Source organism: Balaenoptera ricei, chromosome 12, assembly GCF_028023285.1.
Source record: "Balaenoptera ricei isolate mBalRic1 chromosome 12, mBalRic1.hap2, whole genome shotgun sequence".
NCBI classification, from domain to species: domain Eukaryota; kingdom Metazoa; phylum Chordata; class Mammalia; order Artiodactyla; family Balaenopteridae; genus Balaenoptera; species Balaenoptera ricei.
In genome coordinates this window covers 20323671-20342588 of record NC_082650.1, presented here as the reverse complement: position 1 = coordinate 20342588, position 18918 = coordinate 20323671, and the positions used below count along the sequence as shown (strand labels likewise).

The 18918-nt window shown below is 38.3% G+C and overlaps 1 pseudogene; it reads left to right on the top strand.

Moving 5' to 3' along the window:
* Window positions 1-12847: 12847 nt before the first annotated feature.
* On the top strand, window positions 12848-13794 carry LOC132376236 (large ribosomal subunit protein mL48-like; annotated as a pseudogene).
* Window positions 13795-18918: the final 5124 nt, after the last annotated feature.

Below are 18918 nucleotides of genomic sequence, written 5' to 3'. Positions count from 1 at the left end.
CTGAAAGTGAGATAACTTTCCAGTCCCTGTAAGTTCTCCATTTGGCCAGAAATGCAGTACATCCTGTAGCCAATCCCCAGATGCCACATCAGCTCTGGGCTCTATACTTATTTCCTTGTTCTTTCTTTATTTTCTGGTTTTCTCTTCCTTGTTTCTTATTCTTTACCCTGTGAAAGCTCTCTGCCTTCTACCCCATTTTGGAGTTTTCTGGACCCTTGGGAATAGAGACTGCCTGCTTCATGAAGTGTTAAATAATGTTTGTTTGTATCCCCTAAATTATTTTCTTTAATCATTTTTAACAGATGTTAACTACTGTAGGACTAGAAATTTGCACTCTGAAAAGCATGGTGTTTTATATTTTTGTTCTTTTTTTGTACATTTAATTTATTTATGGGTTCTTTAGTTTTTAAAAGAAAGCTACAACAGGAAAAATTCTTGTCTCAATTATGCTAAGGGAAACAAAGAGATAGAATTTTGAGTTGTTGATTTTTCAACTAGTGTTATCTGTTGATTGAATGATTGATGATTTGATAAGTTGCTGGGCCTCACAACTTTAAAAAGGGACATAACAAAGTCTGGTTGAAAGTAAAATAAGTCAATATTGAGCTACGGGGGTGTGGGATTCCAGAAAACTGCCTGTGTCCCCAGAGGGAGATTTTATTCCAGGTTGGCCAGCCTTCAGACCCCCCACCTTCCACTGAATACACAGGCCAGTCCCCTTGTAGGGATGATATGTCACTTTCATCAGTCCACTCCTGCTCTGAATCCATAAAAGGTTTTGGAAAAATTTCTGGGGTCATGGATCCCTGCACATCTCCAGAGTGCTTGAACCCATCAGCCTACTCCTCTCTAGCCTACTGGCCCTGACAACTGGCTGCATGAGTCTAGTTACGTTGTGTTGAATCTCTGGTGTAGCACAGAGTGCCGTGTTCTGGCCTCCTCTTTCCTCCCATTCTCACTTGCGGGGCCCTTTTTTAGTATGCCGGTGGGTGCAGGGTTTATCCTTCAGGGGACATCAGTCTCAGTTGATGAGATACCCTTTCCTCCCTGAGCCTCCTTTATACTTCTTCAATCTTCTAATTTGAAAACAGAGAAGGGCACTTAGAAGCAGAGTTTTAAAGGGAGATAGTGTGCTCTCTTGGGACCTGATTTGATGGTGGAAGGGGAAATATCAGTAGGAGGCTCCTAAAGAGATTTGGTGGGACCTCGCCTCCCATCCAGAGACTTTCTTCCTGTAGCTCTTCTTCACTCCAAATTTAAAAGGCTTTTGTTTGTTTGACACTTTATTTTTTTGTATTGTATTGTATTGAAGTATAGTTGATTTACAATGTTGTGTTAATTTCTGCTATATAGCAAAGTGATTCAGTTATGCATATACATATATATATATATTATTTTTCATATTCTTTTCCATTATGGTTTATCACTGGATATTGAATATAGTTCCCTGTGCTCTACAGTAGGACCTTGTTGTTTATCCATCCTATATATAATAGTTTGCATCTACTAACCCCAAACTCCCACTCCATCCCTCCCCCACCCCTCCTCCCCCTTGGCAACCACAAGTCTGTTTGTTATGTGTTTGACTACTTTGAAATGGGATGCTTTTCCTTCACAGAAATCTATTTTATTGTAATTAAGAAGTATTTTAGGTAAAAACAATTCCCTTGATCTTTATGCATTCATTAAAATTCCCAAATAGCCACGTCTGGTTTGAAAATGATTGTAGAAGTCATCATTTTCCCTTCTTTTCTTGGAAATCACACAAACCTCACAAGGAGAACTTGGAACGGGAATGTAAATTCCAGATGAAACCCGAACTACAAAATAAGTCAAGGGACTGCCAAAACAAGTGGAAATTGAACACGGATGTGCAGGGGTGGGGCTGGGGGACAGAGAGAGGTCTCCAACCTCAGAAGGCCCTGGCTCCTTACACCTCTGTGGCAGGAAGAACCAGACCAAACCATAGGCCTGCAGCAGTAGGAACATGTGGGTGCCTGGCCACAGTAGGAGTTTCTCTGCTGATAAAAGGTATTTGCTAGAAGCTGAAGCCCTGTGACAGTGGGGGAGGGGAGAGACATGACATTTACAGCCCAAATTTCAGTCTTGAGGAGTCCACTGAAGGCTGCCATTTGGTCCAGGCCTGCTTCTGTGTGCGTCTCCTGCCCCTCATGACCCCTACCCCCAAAATTTGTCACATATTGCATTTTTATTTCTTACTTCTGTTTTTCTCTGCAACCTCTCATCTAGTTAATTAACACATCTAGTGCCACATAGATTTAATTTTTTTTTTTTTTTTTTGGTGAGAACATTTAACTTCTACTCTCTTAGCAAATTTTAATTATAGAACCCAGTGTTATCAACTGTAGTCACCATGTTTTTCATTAGATCCTTAGACCTTATTCATCTTATAACTAAAAGTTTGTTCCCCCTATTTCCCCATTCCCTAGCCCCTGGAAACCACTTTTCTGCTCCCTGTTTCTCTGAGTTTGACTTTTTTTTCAAAAAGATTCCACATATAAGTGATATCATGCAGTACGTATTTGCCTTTTTCAGTCTGGCTTATTTCACTTAACATAATGCCCTGTAGATGTATCCATGTTGTCACAAACAGCAGGATTTCCTTCTTTCTCATGGCTAAATAATATTCCTTTTTGCATATATATATATATATATATATATATATATATATATATATATATATACATTTTCACATCTTATTTATCCATTCATCCATTGATGGACACAAGTTGTTTCCATTGTAAATAATGCTACAGTGAACAAGGGGGTGCAGGTATTTCTTTGATATCCTGTTTTCATTTCCTTTCGATATATACCCAGAAGTGAGATTGCTGGATCATAGGGTAGTTCTATTTTTAATATTTTTAAGGAAACACCATACTGTGTTCCAATATATATTTGAGTATATTAAATACATTATTTTTATGAATACTTCCCAAATTTCAGCATTTCACTTTGAACTTTTCAGTTTTAACCTTTTCTCTTTTGCAGATCCTTTTGAAGTCACTTTCCGTCCTATAAATGTTTTGGCAGTTTTAGGATTTAGGTTTTGCTGTGTGAATAATGACAAAACTTACCAAGTTATCAAAAAATAATTCTTTTTTGAAAAAAAAATAATTCTTCTTCTGTGTAGAAAGTTTATAACAATTAGTATGGCATGGAATATTTGTAACTATTTTCATGGATTTCAGTATTTTTACTCTGTGTTGAAGTATAACATGGAAATAGCAAAATGCATAAGTGGTAAGGATATATAGCTCAATGAATTTTAACATATGTATATGTCTGTATAACTAGGTCCAGATATAGAACATTTCCAGTACCAGAAAGCCCTCTCCCTGCATCCCCTTTCCAGTTCATAACCCTCCAGGCCTCTATCTGACTTCTATTATGACCTCTAATACCAGAGGATGGTTCTGTCTTTTCATAACAGCTTTTAAAAAGAATGTTTAATTTTCATGTGTCCCTACTCCCTGCTGCCTCAGCTGCTGGCAGGCGAAGGGTGGGAACTTACTGCTAGTGGAAGAAAGACAGAGGCTGCCAGCCCTAGGCAAGCGGGGGACTGAGGCAGAGGAGAAGAGACTGAGGGAGGGAGTGTGAAGATCCAGAACCCTGGCGCCTCGGCTTCCCACGACTCTTGTAGACCCTGCCAATCCAGCCAATATTAAGTATTAAAGGCGTTATGAACAATTTAAGTAATTTATTTTTGATAAATACATAAATGTGGAAAATTAATCATTTGATGACTTGATCTTTTAATGTGTGGCCTCTCAGTGAACTATTCATTGGCTGCAGACTCAGGATGAGACACTCGGAGTCCACTGTAGCCTCTCTTTCTTATAACAGCCAAGGTACGATGCTGTTTACAGGCCGGCTTTGGGACCGGGAAGGGAGGGATGGGTGAAACTCACAGGCTTGCTGAACTATGGGTCAGTACAATCCTCAGCTGTACTTCTTCATCCATCCAGAGATGATGAGGCAGAAACAGACTCGGGGCTTCATGGAAAAAGGAGCTCATGACCCTTCAGAGAGCTGGCCTGCCCTGATAGACCTGGTACTAAACAGCTGTCCCAAAGCAGTGAAGTGAGGAGGGCCTTGAGTAACTTCAGGTAAAAAGTCACAGTTTGACATCAGAACGCAGTTGTTGCAATGATTCTGATCATCTCTGACCCTGTGTAGCATTGACAAGACCTGATCTTCCATTCCTTCTGTGTGAGTGAAGGGAGCCAAGGAGAGGGCAAAACAAGGCCAACCTAGAGTTTTCAGGCTTGCTCAACAGGGTTCAATGTAGTATCATTTGCTAATTGGGAAAAATAAAGATATGTGGAGAAAATAAAGACCTCAGTTTTCATGAGGTTACATTTGATTTTCTTACTAGATGGCCAAATGGATAAGCAGTTGGATTTACAAGTCTGGAAGTGAGAAGAGAGAGATAAATTTAGGAATTTTTAGCATATAGATGTTATTTAAAGTCACGGGAAAGCAGAGTTTTTAGAACTGTGAGTCACGATCCATTAGTGTTATCACATCAATTTAGCGGGTTAAGACCAATATTTTTAAAAAATTAGATAGAATAAGATATCATATAGTGGAGTAGAAAGTATGAGAGAGAATCATATAGTCTCATAAACTATTTATTTTGTGAAACTGATAATTCCAGTAAACTATGTGTTTATGTATATGTGTGTGTATATATAGAGAGATACACACACCCACACATATGTGTACATATATATTTGACATACATGTCATTAAGGTGAGAGTAAAGAAGAGAAGAGGACCCGGGGTTAAGTCCTGAGGGACAGCAACACTCAGAGGTCTTACAAATGAGGAACGGTGAAATAGCTGGTGTTGGAGTAAGGAAAACTGGAAATAGAAGGGTCACAGAATTCCAGAGAGAAGGTTTCAAGTATTAGTGAATGAGCAACTGTGTTTAGTAATGCTGGGAGGTAGGACAGATGAGGGAAGAACTCCATCTATTGGATTTAGTTCGCTGGAGATTCCTGGTGACCTTGGCAAGAGTCCTTTGAGTGGATAGCGGGAAAGAAGCCATATTAGTGTGGGTAGATGAGAGAATGGCAGATGAGAAAGTGGAGACAGGGTGCATATAGAATCTTTTGGAATGTTTGACTGTGGAGGAGCTGAAACTGAAGGGGGCAGAATGGTACTAGGTAGTTTCATTTTAAATAAATTAATAAGTTAAATAAAATAATTTTTATGGACAAGGAGAATGTAGAATATATTTGCATCTCCACTCCATTAATTCTAGCTCTGATGTTGGTTTCTTGGTTTAGACCGAAGATGGCAGCATGGACGGACGGGGAATAGCTGCCTGGAGCAGTGCTGAGAAGGACTGTGGGGCTGTGTTTGACAGCACGTTGCTGCCCTTGACTTAGATTGAGATGTTGGAAGACAGGTATGAAAAAATGATGTTAAAGAGGGATGACAGTGTTTAGTGGTTAGATTTTGCTTAGTTGCCTTAAAAAAAAGAACAATCTCATTCATTGAACAAAAATATATTTAATAACTATGTGTCTAAGAAAGTGCTTGTTTTTTTGTAGAAAACAAAACAAGACTATATTGTACTATCAAGGATCTTAAAATAAAGGCAGGGAGGCAAGGCATACACACAAAGCTAAAGAGTAGTATATAATTTCATGCCTAAGTGACTGGTAGAGAAAGTAAGTTCTACAAAATAAGATGATTAAAATGTGCTGTAGGAATTGAGGGAAGGCTCATAGAGCAGTGTTTTTTGAATTGTGAATCTCAGCCCATTAAAGCATTGTATTAATTTGCCAGTGCTGCCACCCTAGCAAACTTAAACAACAGATGACTTAAACAACAGAATTTATTTTCTCATAGTTCTGGAAGCTAGAAGTCCAATGTCAAGGTGTCAGCAGTTTGCTTTCTCCTGAAGCCTTTCTTCTTGGCTTATAGATGACCATCTACCCTTGGTGTCTTCACATGGTCTTCCCTTTATGTGGGTCTGTGTACTAATCTTCTCTTCTTATAAGGACAACAGTCACATTGGATTAGAGCCCTCCATATGATCTGATCATACCTTAGTTACCTCATTAAAAACGCTATTTCCAAATACAGTCACATTCTGAGGTAATGAGGGTTAGAACTTCAACATATAAATTTTAGGGAACAGAATTCAGCCCATGACCTAGTATCATCATGAAGTCAATTTAGTGGTTTAAGATAAGCATAAAAAAGAAATAGAATAGAATGAAGTACAACAGAATAGAAAATATCAGTGTGTATGCTATAGAATCATGTTAAATAATTTCTTTTTATAGGTTATAGTAAAAACAATAGTTTAAAAGCCACTGTCACAGAGGATCCTGGAATACAGCAATATGTGAATAGATAGGACAGGGGGAAGGTTATATAGGAACAGAATGAACAGGTGATAAGAGGATACCAGACATGACATCTTTTGAGAGATAAATGAGTCACCTGTTTGGAAGTGAACTCTGAAGCCAAGATGTATTTAGAGACCTTAAGGTTGGATCATACTATAGTCTTGAAGACCAGGCTAAGGACGTGAATTTTCATACTATTGGCAAAGGAGGATTTTAAGCAATAATGAATTTGGTAATTTATCAAGATACTCTGGCAACTGAATTGGAGAGGGGAGAGCCTAGAAGCAGGAAGATTGGAAGCTGTTGGGTTTCACTGGCATGGATTGAGGAAGTCCTTAAACAAGGTAGAAAAAGAAAAAGAAAGATGGCTACCAGCTATATATCAGAAAAGAAATACCAGTAGGACTTGTTGACAATAAACACAGGAGACAGAAAAAGACAACTAGTGAAGGTTGGAGGGGTTCTGGTTTTAAGGAAGTATATAAAATCTCATCCAATTTATTTTAAAATTAAAATTAAGTAAAAAATTCAGTTCCTCAGTCACACTAGCCATATTCCAAGTGCTCAGTAGTCATGATGTGACTAGTGGCTGTAGTATTGGATAGTACGGATGTAGAATATCCATCACCACAGAGAGTTCTACTGACAGCGCTAGAGTGCTTCCTCGTGGAGAACTTCCTTTTGAGATGCTAGCTCAGCACCCATGCCTTTCATACTCAGAGGCATTTTCAGTTATAACTTTGGTAAAATTACTGTGTGGTCACTAGAAAAGTCCACCTGTTCTCAAATCATTCACTCATCAGCCTATTAAATTCCTACCATTAGTTTCCATTGCTTGGGATTGAGCCCTATACAGATCTAATTAAATTCCCAATACTCTAATAAAAGAGACATGAAAAACCATCATAAAGATGCTTTAAAAATTAATTTTTAAATATGTAAAAAGCTAAGAAAGAATATGCCCCTTTTAAAAGTTAGAACCAACTTTTAAGCAAATGTCAGAAGCAAGCAGAGTTAATAAAATATGAAATGCAGTTAAGAAAACTATTTCCAAGTTAATTAGCTAATCAATAGAAATAAAATGGAACACAAATATGTCAACATCTTGGGGGGAAAACAAGGACTCTCCAGGCCTGATGTTCAAGAGCCAGTTTAAAATAGAGGAAAACGTTTACATAGATTCACTAATCTCATCCTGTGAGATGGTTATTATCTTTCCCATTTTATAGCAGGAGGAAAGGATGTAGGAGAAGTTCACTGACTTGCTCAAGTTCATTTAGCTGCTATGTGACAGAGCCAGGACATGCACTCAGGCCTTTGAGTAACCGAGTGTTCCATACGCTTTAGCCACCTCTCCATGGGAGCACAAACATCTCAGGTTGCTTGTTGGTTGAGTGAAGGGCTGGATCAATTAACTGGATTTTAATCGAGGAATTCGTATGATCTGAGGGTATCCTCTTTTTACCTGGCTGGTGGTACCCAAAGATTTGGTGTATGATCAACACTTAGGAGGACTGGTAACATTCAAACATTTCACTCTATTATACCAACTTGTTCTGTCTAATATCTACCCTGCAACAGCCGTCTGATTGAGTTCATTATTATCACCTACTGAGACACATTTTATTGGTAGGATTTTCTTCACCTTTGCTGGCTGACCAAATATCCCTAAACTTAATCCACCAAACACATCCCAAAATATAGAAAAGAATCACATTTAAGGGGCACTCGTGCTCCCTCGTAGCATATCAAAACATCACCATATTGTGTCACAGGGGATGTGAGTAAACCTGGGAACTGATGAAGCTCACCTGTATATGCCAACTTTTCAGAATTTTGTTTCAGGTTTTCAGGGTACATGATTTAGAATTCTTAATGAGCTAGATTGCTGCCAGAGAAATATTTGGTTTTATTTTATAGGAGTATACACTTCAGCTTGTATGCAGATGATGTCATCCCATATGAGATTTCCCCAGTTGTTAATACATATGTTCTCCCCATTTGTAGGCGCTAATGGTGTGGCAGTAAAAATCCTGCCAAAATTTCACTGAGGCCATGAGTAACTTGCTTTCCCAGATGTATTATACATGACGATATGCTGGGAATTAATTTTTCTTATAGGTTTCAGCAATAAGAAGCCTGAATTTTATACTTGGTAGGTTGGACAAAGGACATTGTAAAACTGGAATGTGGTGGGAGAAATGCTGCCTGCCTCTGAAAGAACCTAGATGAGTCAAGGAGAAAATATTTTTAAAAATTCCTTCCACAGTTCCATATCTCTAGTACCTATACCCAGAGGTACCCAAAGCCCAAATCCTTCAAGAATTGGAAGAAAAACATTGAATTCAATGTTTTTGAAGACTGTTTTTAAGACTCAGAATTAGGGTGCATAGTGGGTATTGATTGTAGACCTCATAGTAGAGAATAATGTGAAATGGTGTTTTCTCAGTGCAGGATATTATCATCTCATCAAGATATCTTAGAACCATCAACCCTTTCTCTTCTGGCAGATTTTGTAGACTCTGTGTCTGCTCATCAGAGAGAAACACTCTGTTAAGGGGATTCTATGCCAATGATACAGGCTTTCTTGTCATGTCAAATGCAACTAGTTTCATTTTCTCAATACCCAGGCATCTGTGCCTGAGAAGCTGCCTATTTCTTGGTTGCAAATAGAGGAAAAATGAATTTTTTTTGCTGAGTTAGAACAGTTCCTCCCAGGGACCCAGCCTCAGGAGATGCTGAGATTTGCCCCATTCTAATATTGATATCCATCCTTTCTTTTGTCCCTTTGCAAGTTAGGCATCGTTTTGTTATCTTTTCAGTCATAGGATCATCATCAGCCCTGTGTACTGATGGAGTCTAAAATGTAGCTTCTTCCTGGTTCAGTCTCTCTCTCATATTACATATGATATATATAAACATATATATCATTTTTTCCCACTGTATCTTTGAGATAGACTCCCAGAAGTGGGATTGCTAGATCAATGGATAATAAATATACATGTAATTTGGCTGTGTTTTGTCAGATTTTCTCCATGTGGGTTATATAATTTTGCAGTCCCACCAACAATGCATTACAGTACTTGTTTCCCCACAGTCTTATCAAAAGAGACTATGGATTTTGCCTACTTGATGGGTGCGAAGTGGTTTCTTAGTGAGTTAAAATTTGTATCTCTCTTAATGTGAGTGAGACTAATTATTGTTTCCCATGTTTAAAGTCCAGTTGAATTAATTTTTCTGTGAACTGCTCATTCATTTTTTTGCTTTTTCCTGTGTTGCTGTATGTGGTTTTCAAATTCTCAGTTTTTAGGAGTCCTTCATGCATTAAGAATATTAGCCTTTTATTTATCAGTTGCCAAAATGTTATATCCAATTTGTCACTTGTTTTCAGACTTTGCTGATGTTTCTTGTCATTCAAAAGTTTTCATGGTTATGTTGTCATATTTATTAATATTTTAGGTTGCTCCTGGATTTTGAATTACCTGTGCTATTTACAATCCTTGTTTCATTTTTTACATTTATATCTGTGATTCCTTTCACTTTTGCATTTTTAATTCAAAATCAATATGTAAAAAAATTGATTTCTCCTCTTCCACCTCTCACTAGACTCACTTCTCTTGACTTCCTTATTTCTATTAATGGCTCCCAAAAATCTCTTTGTCATTTGAGCTCCAAATCTCCAAGTCATTCTTGATTTCTTGCCTGCCCTTTTCACTTCTGAATAGATTTCTTAACTCTGTTTGTGATTTTCTTACCTGGTAGGGGAGAATTCCACAGAATATAAAGATTATAGAAAAAGTCACAAAATCCAGGCTCATTTAGGATTAGATTTCGAATGTGTTTTGGTTTAAAACTACAATAAATCAAACGTAGTATTTGCTGGTCAATAATACAAACTGGAAGAATATTTTGATTTTTCTTAAGTATGATAAATCAGTTCAATCAATAATTAATAAAACTCAAATTCTCTGAATGGGTTTTAGAAAAAAAATAAATCAGTGAGAAATAAACTTTTCAACAGCTTAGGTAAGATACACAACCCGGGACCATGCCTGTTTCTGATGAATAGTTAACTCAGGTATGGGGCAACTGAGTGGCATACCTTGTTTGCTCTAAGAGCAAAAATCCCTGAGTAAAATGGTCCAACAGTTACCAAAGCATGATTCAGTAGGAGCCATCAGCATCAAGTCTGCTAAAGGTTACATGTAATTTGTAGAAGAAACCTTGAGAACAAAATGTCTTGGACCAAGAGTATGTGAATAAGAGTTTGGTGATTGGTGTCACTTCCACATTTTTCTTTTTTTGCCTATAACACCCAATAAATAGGCTTATTTTCTTTTTTAAATTATTTGATGTTTTGAAGTTCAGTGAGGGAAACCTGTGGTCAGTTTATATAAGCTATTGCTTAATTTCTAAAAGAAATCCAGATGTCCAGTGTCATTTGGTAACTGATTTTCTTAAGGCAAAATAAAGCTTGTGGAGAGCAAATATTAGAATGCTGATAGTGGCTTGTGTAGATGATAAAATCGGTGGTCAACAAGACTAGAGTTTTATTTTCATGACTATTCAAAATAGTTCATATGTTTCTAGGATTACTGATGCATCCAAAAATTATGAGCAGACATACAAGTAACACTCTCTCTATCAAGAGAGTTAATTTTTTTTCATGTCAAAAGAGCAACAGCTTTCTTGATTTTAGTTTATCATCTACATTTGGAAGAAAGCTTTTAACAATTGTCAGCAACTGAGCAAAGTGAGGTTAGCTTTAAAGAATGAATTAAAAAAGAACAGTTCTGACAAAAAATAGCAAACTACTTAACCAATAATATTTAGGAATAGAATGAGAAAAATTTTAGACTTAAAAATTTGAAGTTCAAACTGATCATTGATTAAGAAAACCTATGAAACTGAATGATTATTTATTTGTGTGATTTCACAAATAATGATAAAAAATAAATGCCCAAAGATATAAGGACATAATGTAAACCAAAGTAAATAGGCTCACTATTTATTGATAGTTGATTTTCTACTCAACATTGTTTGACTTTCTGTTGCTGTGCATTACTCTACCCCAGATTATTTTGTGCCAGTCAGTGCTATAGCAATTTGTACAGGATTTGTGGTTGACAAACAAGTGACATGCATAGAATCTATTTTAGCCCTGGTCGTACACTGTGATTGATGGAGAATCAGTGACACAGTTTTCCCCAGTTGTCTAAAAGGTAGACACTGGGATCCTAGACAAGTTAGCTATATTTAACTTTGTATGCGATTATTTATCAAGCATCAGTTTATAAACATTACCCAACATAAATGAAACCAGAGTAGGACATTCATGAATTATATTATTCCAAATTGAATAACAGAAGTTAAGAAATTAAACAAAACAAAAACAGAATCAAAAATAAGTCTAAAACTTTTTATTCCCAGGGATGTCTATTTCTATCAACGTAGTAAGTTAGGTACCGTAAATGACTCTTGTGATTGAAACGATTAAAATTTGGGATAAAATATACTTTGAAAACCTTTTAAAACACACTGATAAAAAGGAAGGAATATGCAGAGGCAAAACCAAAGTTAAATGGGAATGCTGGGGGCAAGCAAGTGTTGATGCTGCCTTTTACTCTGGAGTTATCTGCACTGAGACCTTGAGCTTTCCTGCTGAGGCTGTACAAGCAAAGGCGATGGATACAAGTCCTCAGAACTGGATAAAGTAGAGAACCTAACAAGAGACTTATGAATAAAGCTGGAACCCTGGAGAAGTATATCCTTTACATTCTTAGTATAAGTAAGAAAGAAACCTCATTGTGAAGAAGGGGAAAGCAAAGAAACTTAACTATGCTTACCATGATGTGGGGTAGAGGAAAAAACTAATCTCATCTGAGACTGTGTAACTAAATGCAGCCCTTGTGAATATGTGTGGGCTGGATTTATTCTATCTATGTGGTCTGAAAAACCTTAAGCAGCAAATTTAAAGTGTTCCTTGTTTGGAAGTGATCCCAAGCTAGTGACGCAAGCAAATATAATTTACCTTTGGAGAAACTTAACTTCAACCCAGCCCTTGAAGTGTTTTTACAGAAAAAAGTTCCAAGGAAAGTGAGCTGCCCATAGTCAAAAATCACAAAGCATGTGAAGTCAGTCCCATGAGAACAGGTGGGACAAGAGACACTAGAACAGACCCACAGGGACTTTGGGATTATCAGAAATTGAATATGAAATGGAATATGTCTAAATCAATTCAAAATAAGCTTGAAAATTCTAGCAGACAAGACTATTAAAAAAAACTCCTTAACAAATAGGAAAAAAAATCAAATAGAACTTTTAGAAATTTAAAATGTACAAAAAAATTTAAAAATCCTATGGATGGGTTAAATGTCATGTTAGATAGAGCTGAAGAGAAAGAAACTCTGTGAACTGGAAGATAAAACCGAAAAAATAGAGTGTTTTCGGACGCCCAGCGGTCGCGGCTTCTTGGGCCGATCTTCAGCTGGCACAGTTACAGGCCGCGCAGCAGCAAAGGATGAATGGAGCTCTGGGAAAGGCGCTGTGTCTGAGGAATGACACCATTTTTAAGCAAGGCTTTTCCCTCTTGAGGTTCAGAACCTCAGGAGAGAATCCTCTCTGTTCTGCAGGTGGCATTCTGCTGAGCGTCGGTTGGCACTGCAGGCCACAGCCCACGCATGGCATTGGAAGATACAAGCACCTAGTTAAAGCACAAGAATTTCTTTCTCTTTTGTTTCCTGTTCAGCCCAGGAAGAAGAGGGGAAAAGTGGAAGTGAGACCCATTAATTTGGGGACAGATTATGAATATAGGGTTTTAAACATTCACCTGACTGCATATGATATGGCCCTGGCAGAGAGTTATGCTGCCCAATATGTTCACAGCCTCTGCAACCGTCTCTCCATTAAAGTCGAGGAAAGTTAGGCGATGCCCACCAAAACCGTGGAGGCGTTGCAGTTGCAGGACCAAGGCAGCAAAATGTTCCTGGACTCAGTTCTTACCACCCATGAGCGAGTGGTTCAGATCAGCGGTTTGAGCGCTACATTTGCAGAGATTTTCTTGGAAATAATCCAAAGCAATCTTCCTGAAGGAGTCAAACTGTCAGTGAGGGAGCACACTGAAGAAGACTTCAAAGGAAGGTTCAGAGCTCGGCCAGAACTGGAAGAACTGCTAGCCACGCTGAACTAGCTCACTGCAGACCCTTTCGTGCCAGCGCTGCTGATACTGAGTGGCAAGGGGAAGAGCTTCCTGGGTGGCCAAAGTCAAGCAGGAGACCCTGACCCTCAATATCGTAAGTACCCATCTCCACAGCCAGGAGTGCCTCCTCTCCTCTGTGGAGGAGTGCTTGCCGATTGTCACCACTTTCCTTTGAGCCAACCCTAGGTATCTTCCATCTAATAAAAATCTGCTGATGATGGATGTATGTGTATGTGAGAAGTCAATCCATCCTGTCGAGTATATTTAACTAAGGGATTCAATTTCTCTTTGCCTGGTGCTTTAGCATATAAGCATGTCCCCCTTCAGTATTTCTCCAATTAGAGTGAACTCATCCTTTAAATCAACCTGGCATGGAGTCCCTTTAGTGAAGCAGACAGTCATAAGTAAACTCTCTGTGGATAGAAGGCATATGGAGGGAGATTTTGTGTATGAAAAAACCCTCCAGATAGGATCAGGGTCTGTCCATAAGTGAAAAAAAATTACCTTGTGGGGTAGTGAGTGACCTGTCGTAAGTATGCAGGTAGATGTTACATAACTGCAAATTAGTGTTGCCTGGAATGAATTTAAGCAGAGAATTAAAGGTTGATCTTGGTCACGTGTCAGAAAACTACTACTTGTGAACCAAATCCCAACAACTGTCTATTTGCTTTTTAAAAAGAATTTACTGAGGTGAAATTCACATGTCACAAAACGAACCATTTTAAAGTGAATAATTCAGTGGTATTTAATGCATTTGCAGTGTTGTGCAACTTCTATCCAGTTCCAAAACCCCATTGCCTGTTTTTGTAAATAAAGGTTTATTGGAACAGAGCCCTGCTCATTCATTTACAAAAAAAAAACTGAAACAATAAGAATATAGATCCAAAAAGACAAAATGAAGCAAATTGTGAAAAGCAGAATAACTACTATGCTTATGGAGGATAAGAGTGATATATATACATATATAATGTGTGCTCATGGATTAAAGGAGTGGTAAGATATATATATATATATACACACACACACATATACATATATAATGTATACCTTGTATATAATTTCAGGGATAAGTAATAGAAACAAAATGGAAGAGGCAATAGCTAAGGGATAGTGAATGAAAATTTATCAGAATTGTTGAAAGACACCAATCCTTACACGTAGGAAGCCCAGTGAATTGCAAACAGATTAAGGGACTCCACTGTATACTAACTAGTCCATCTGCAAAATACAGGTATTGGGTTTCTCATAAAGTCACAAGCTGCAGCTAAAAGTATGCAATGACCTCCATTATGTTTCCAATATTCCCTTAGTGCTTATGAGCCTTTAGGGGAGTTTCTAGGAGTAAAGTTTTCTGTGACCAGGGGCAATGCTGACTTGTGAAAGGTGACTGAGAAAAGCAGAAGCGACAGGATCCTATTGTAGAGGGGCAGCCTTTGGGTATGTTTCGTCCCTAGCATGATCATCTTAAGACATTCATGACGGCTACAGAGAAAAGGGAAATGTGGTTGTCAGGAAGACCTAAGGAATGAATGTGCTCTGCCTTACATTGTCCCTTAGTGCAGTCAGTTAATACTATGCTAGTATACCAGTTTGGGGACATTTGGGGGTCAGAGAAACCTGTGCTCCATAAATTATAGGCAGTATGTTTAAGTTTGACCAAAGTTCTAAAAAATGCACAATGATTTATGAGTTGCGGGAAGAGCATAGAAAGGAATTGAATATTTGCATGTGTCTGTGAAATAACCCAAATGCTGTGTTAGGGACTTTATATGCAGAGGTGTTTAACCACTGACTGTCCTACTGACTGTCCTACGGAGAGCTACGAGGCCATCAGTGCTCAGAGAGATGCCAAGCACTTCTGTTGTTTACTGACCAGCAGCATCTTTTCTCTTCCTTTCTTGTAATACTACCTGAATTTCTTTACCTATCCCCTGTGTAGTTTGAGTGACAACGGCCCCACTCCAGTTCTTGAGGTGGGCTCTGATTGCTTTCAGTTAACTTGAGTGTCCTCATTTTCTGGGGGCAGTACTTGCCCTGGGATGGTCCAGTCAGTGTGCCCTGGACCATTGCAGAGAAGGCTGGGGCTGGGGCTCCTTCTCTTCCATGACTGGGTGTCCCTTGAGGACAGGGAGTTTGGAACTGGGACAAAGACTCTTTTCTTGACCAGACTCTAGACAGACGCCTCTGAGCCCAGCTAGACCCTGTCTTGAACATCTCCTCAAGACCCAGTTTTAGCAAGAATCCTGCTAATTCAGGTTATCAGGAGAGACTCCCTCACCCTCACTATTTGATCACCCTCAATATCTAATCCAGTTTCTCATCTGTCACCATCCCACAGGTGATATGTGATCACCCTGGTCTGCCTTAAGCAAGAACCCTCTCAGGTAGGTTTAGGCAGAATCCCCTTTTCCGCTGATGTTTCCTCTTAGTAATTTTCCATCCACTGACCCCCCTCACCTTGCTTCTTGGCTATCAGTCCTTAGTTTTCCTTGTTGTATTCAGAGTTGAGCTCAGTCTCTCTCCCGTACTGCAGAACCTCATTGTTACAGTGCCTATTATAACAGTAGCCTATTGCAATAGTCCTGTGTCTGCCTTACTGTTGTAACAAGTGTCAGGATAATTTTTTTCTTTAACAACTGCTGTAGCTACCTGGGGGAGCCAACTGGAGAAAATTGCAGAAAAATAATGCAAAAGTTCAGATGACATGGTGAACCTCCAGACAACCTGGCTTGGGACCAAAATTTTTTTCTGACCAAATCTTTTTTTACTTTCTTTCTTCTTTCTTTCTTACTTAAAGCACTTTGGATCAATTCTGTTCCTTTGACCTGAAATATTCTGAACTAGTATTAAATAGGAAATGGGATATTTAAAATATGGTTACCTTTGAAACCTGTACCTCTTGCTCACTGTACAGCTTTCCAAGTGATAAGGACAATTAGAAAAAAGTAAATCTCCATCCACTTGACAAAATAACCTCAAAACAAAGATCCTAATCCATGTTTTGCTCTGACAGTCCTGGTCAGTAAATGAAGAAAGAAAATACTGAGTTAAAATTCAATATATAGTTTAGTAGCAATTTTTATTCTAGTTGTTTATCTCTTCTCTTGACAGAGATAGGCAGAACAGGAACTAAAGGCTAATCAAGACTCAAAGGAGGAAAGGACTGAATAAAAGCAGAATAAAACTAAATCAAAATATTTTGATATTGGATTTTGGATTTTCTACTTCTACCATTTTGGAAAGCCAGGGTGTTTCAGCTATCAAGAAGGTAGCACTCATGGATTGATTTTGCTGGTTAAGAAGAAACCCAAATTCTTTTGTTCTAGAGAAGCAATTTACACTAAACCAGAGCCCCTGGTCACTACAAATAGCTGTTATACACTCCAAGTCAGAATAAAATCCACACATTCATAGTAATTAGTCCATGTGGACATTTGAAAGACACTTTTTTTTTTTAACATCTTTATTGGAGTATAATTGCTTTACCATGGTGTGTTAGTTTATGCTTTATAACAAAGTGAATCAACTATACATATACATATATCCCCCTATCCCCTCCCTCTTGCATCTCCCTCCCACCCTCCCTATCCCATCCCTCTAGGTGGTCACAAAGCACCGAGCTGATCTCCCTGTGCTATGCGGCTGCTTCCCACTAGCTATCTATTTTACATTTGGTAGTATATATTAGTCCATGCCACTCTCTCACTTGGTCCCAGCTTACCCTTCCCCCTCCCCATGTCCTCAAGTCCATTCTCTATGTATGCGTCTTTGAAAGGCACTTTTATGGGCCCTTTACCTGAGGCCCATATGCCTCAGGTGCCTTCACTAAACTGCTGAATATCTATTACTGACATTAATTTTAGCAAACAGTTTCTAAGATATGACAGAAATTTGTTTTAAGTACTCATCATTCTGATAGGGAAAGAATGCTCCTCATATTTTGTGGACAGAAATCAGAGGTGCAGAGAGAGTTGAAGTGTCCATTAATATCAGAAGCTGACAAGGAGAGCTGCCATGATCAGCTGTCTTTGTAGAAGTTCAAGTCTTTTCTTGGTGTTTCCTCTGCTTGCCCTGGAACCACCGAATTCACTCAAGTATTAGAAGGTACCAAGCCATAGAGGGGAGACCCCTTGAGAAGCCCATGAAGTGGACAGAACTATCCCCAGGCAGGTGTTCCCTAAGGAAATGAATTGGATGCTAAGATCCAGCCAACCTTGCCAACTAGTAGGAACCATCTTTGAATATAACAATAGGTAAGGGACTACTGCCAGGAAATTACTTTCTTTTGGTAAAGCCTGGTGCTTTGTCTCCTCAAGTTCAATGGTGTGTGTGTGTGTGTGTGTGTGTGTGTGTGTGTGTGTGTATAAGATTAACCTCAAGTCAGAATTAGCCTTTGAATACAGAGAAATTTAAGGTCTGCATCTATACTCATTTCCACAGCAACAGGATTTTTTCCCCCGAGCATTGGCCCCAAATGTCAATTTGCTATTTTACTCTAAATTTTAAAATCATATCTTAGGTAATGCTAATTCCATTTGTAACTTTTCAGAATTCTAACAGGCATAAATAACCCTAGACCACGCTGTAGTGAAAAACATAATCAATTAGCTCATATCAATTTTGGAAGATATAGCTGAAGATAAAAGTAAAGAGCTGAAAGACATTTCCTTGTTTGTTTTTTTTTGCTTTTTCCTTTTGAATATGCTTTATTTTTCCTCAGGCATATAACAGGACATTTGAATAAAAAGTTACGGTAGGGTAGAAATGTGCCTGAAACAGTACAATGGCAGAGACATTTCTTATGTGTTAGTACCTTGCCAGATGTTGATGACACTGGATTCAGTCACATGCTTTCCAGGGTTGGGTAATTTTTAGTGAAATCTCAATTCTAATTTTGTTCTGTTTCAAGGATCCCTGAAAAATATGCGTTCAAATAGGTCCCCTTATTGAAAAGCATATATAAGTTTTAAAATATCGAATTCAATCCCAAACTGTACATAATTGCTTTTCAAAGCTATCAGAGATTTTTGCTGTCATTTGATATTCAAAACTTTGAGAAGATTTTCTTCTGAACTTCATGACAGGATGATTGTAGTAAGGAGACAGTATTCATTATGTCTCTTCTCTTGAGTCTCGGAGAAAAGCAATAATAATCTTGAAAAATGATACAGAAAGGGCATGCCATCCTTAATTGTACAAATAGCAAACTATCCAGGATGGAGCTTTGTACAGTCTGTAACTCTCCATAGGAATTTCTGAAAACAATTGAAAGTGTTAGAATATTGAGGCCTGGAGCCCTGAAAACAGCGTGTAGCTAATGGCTCCATTCAA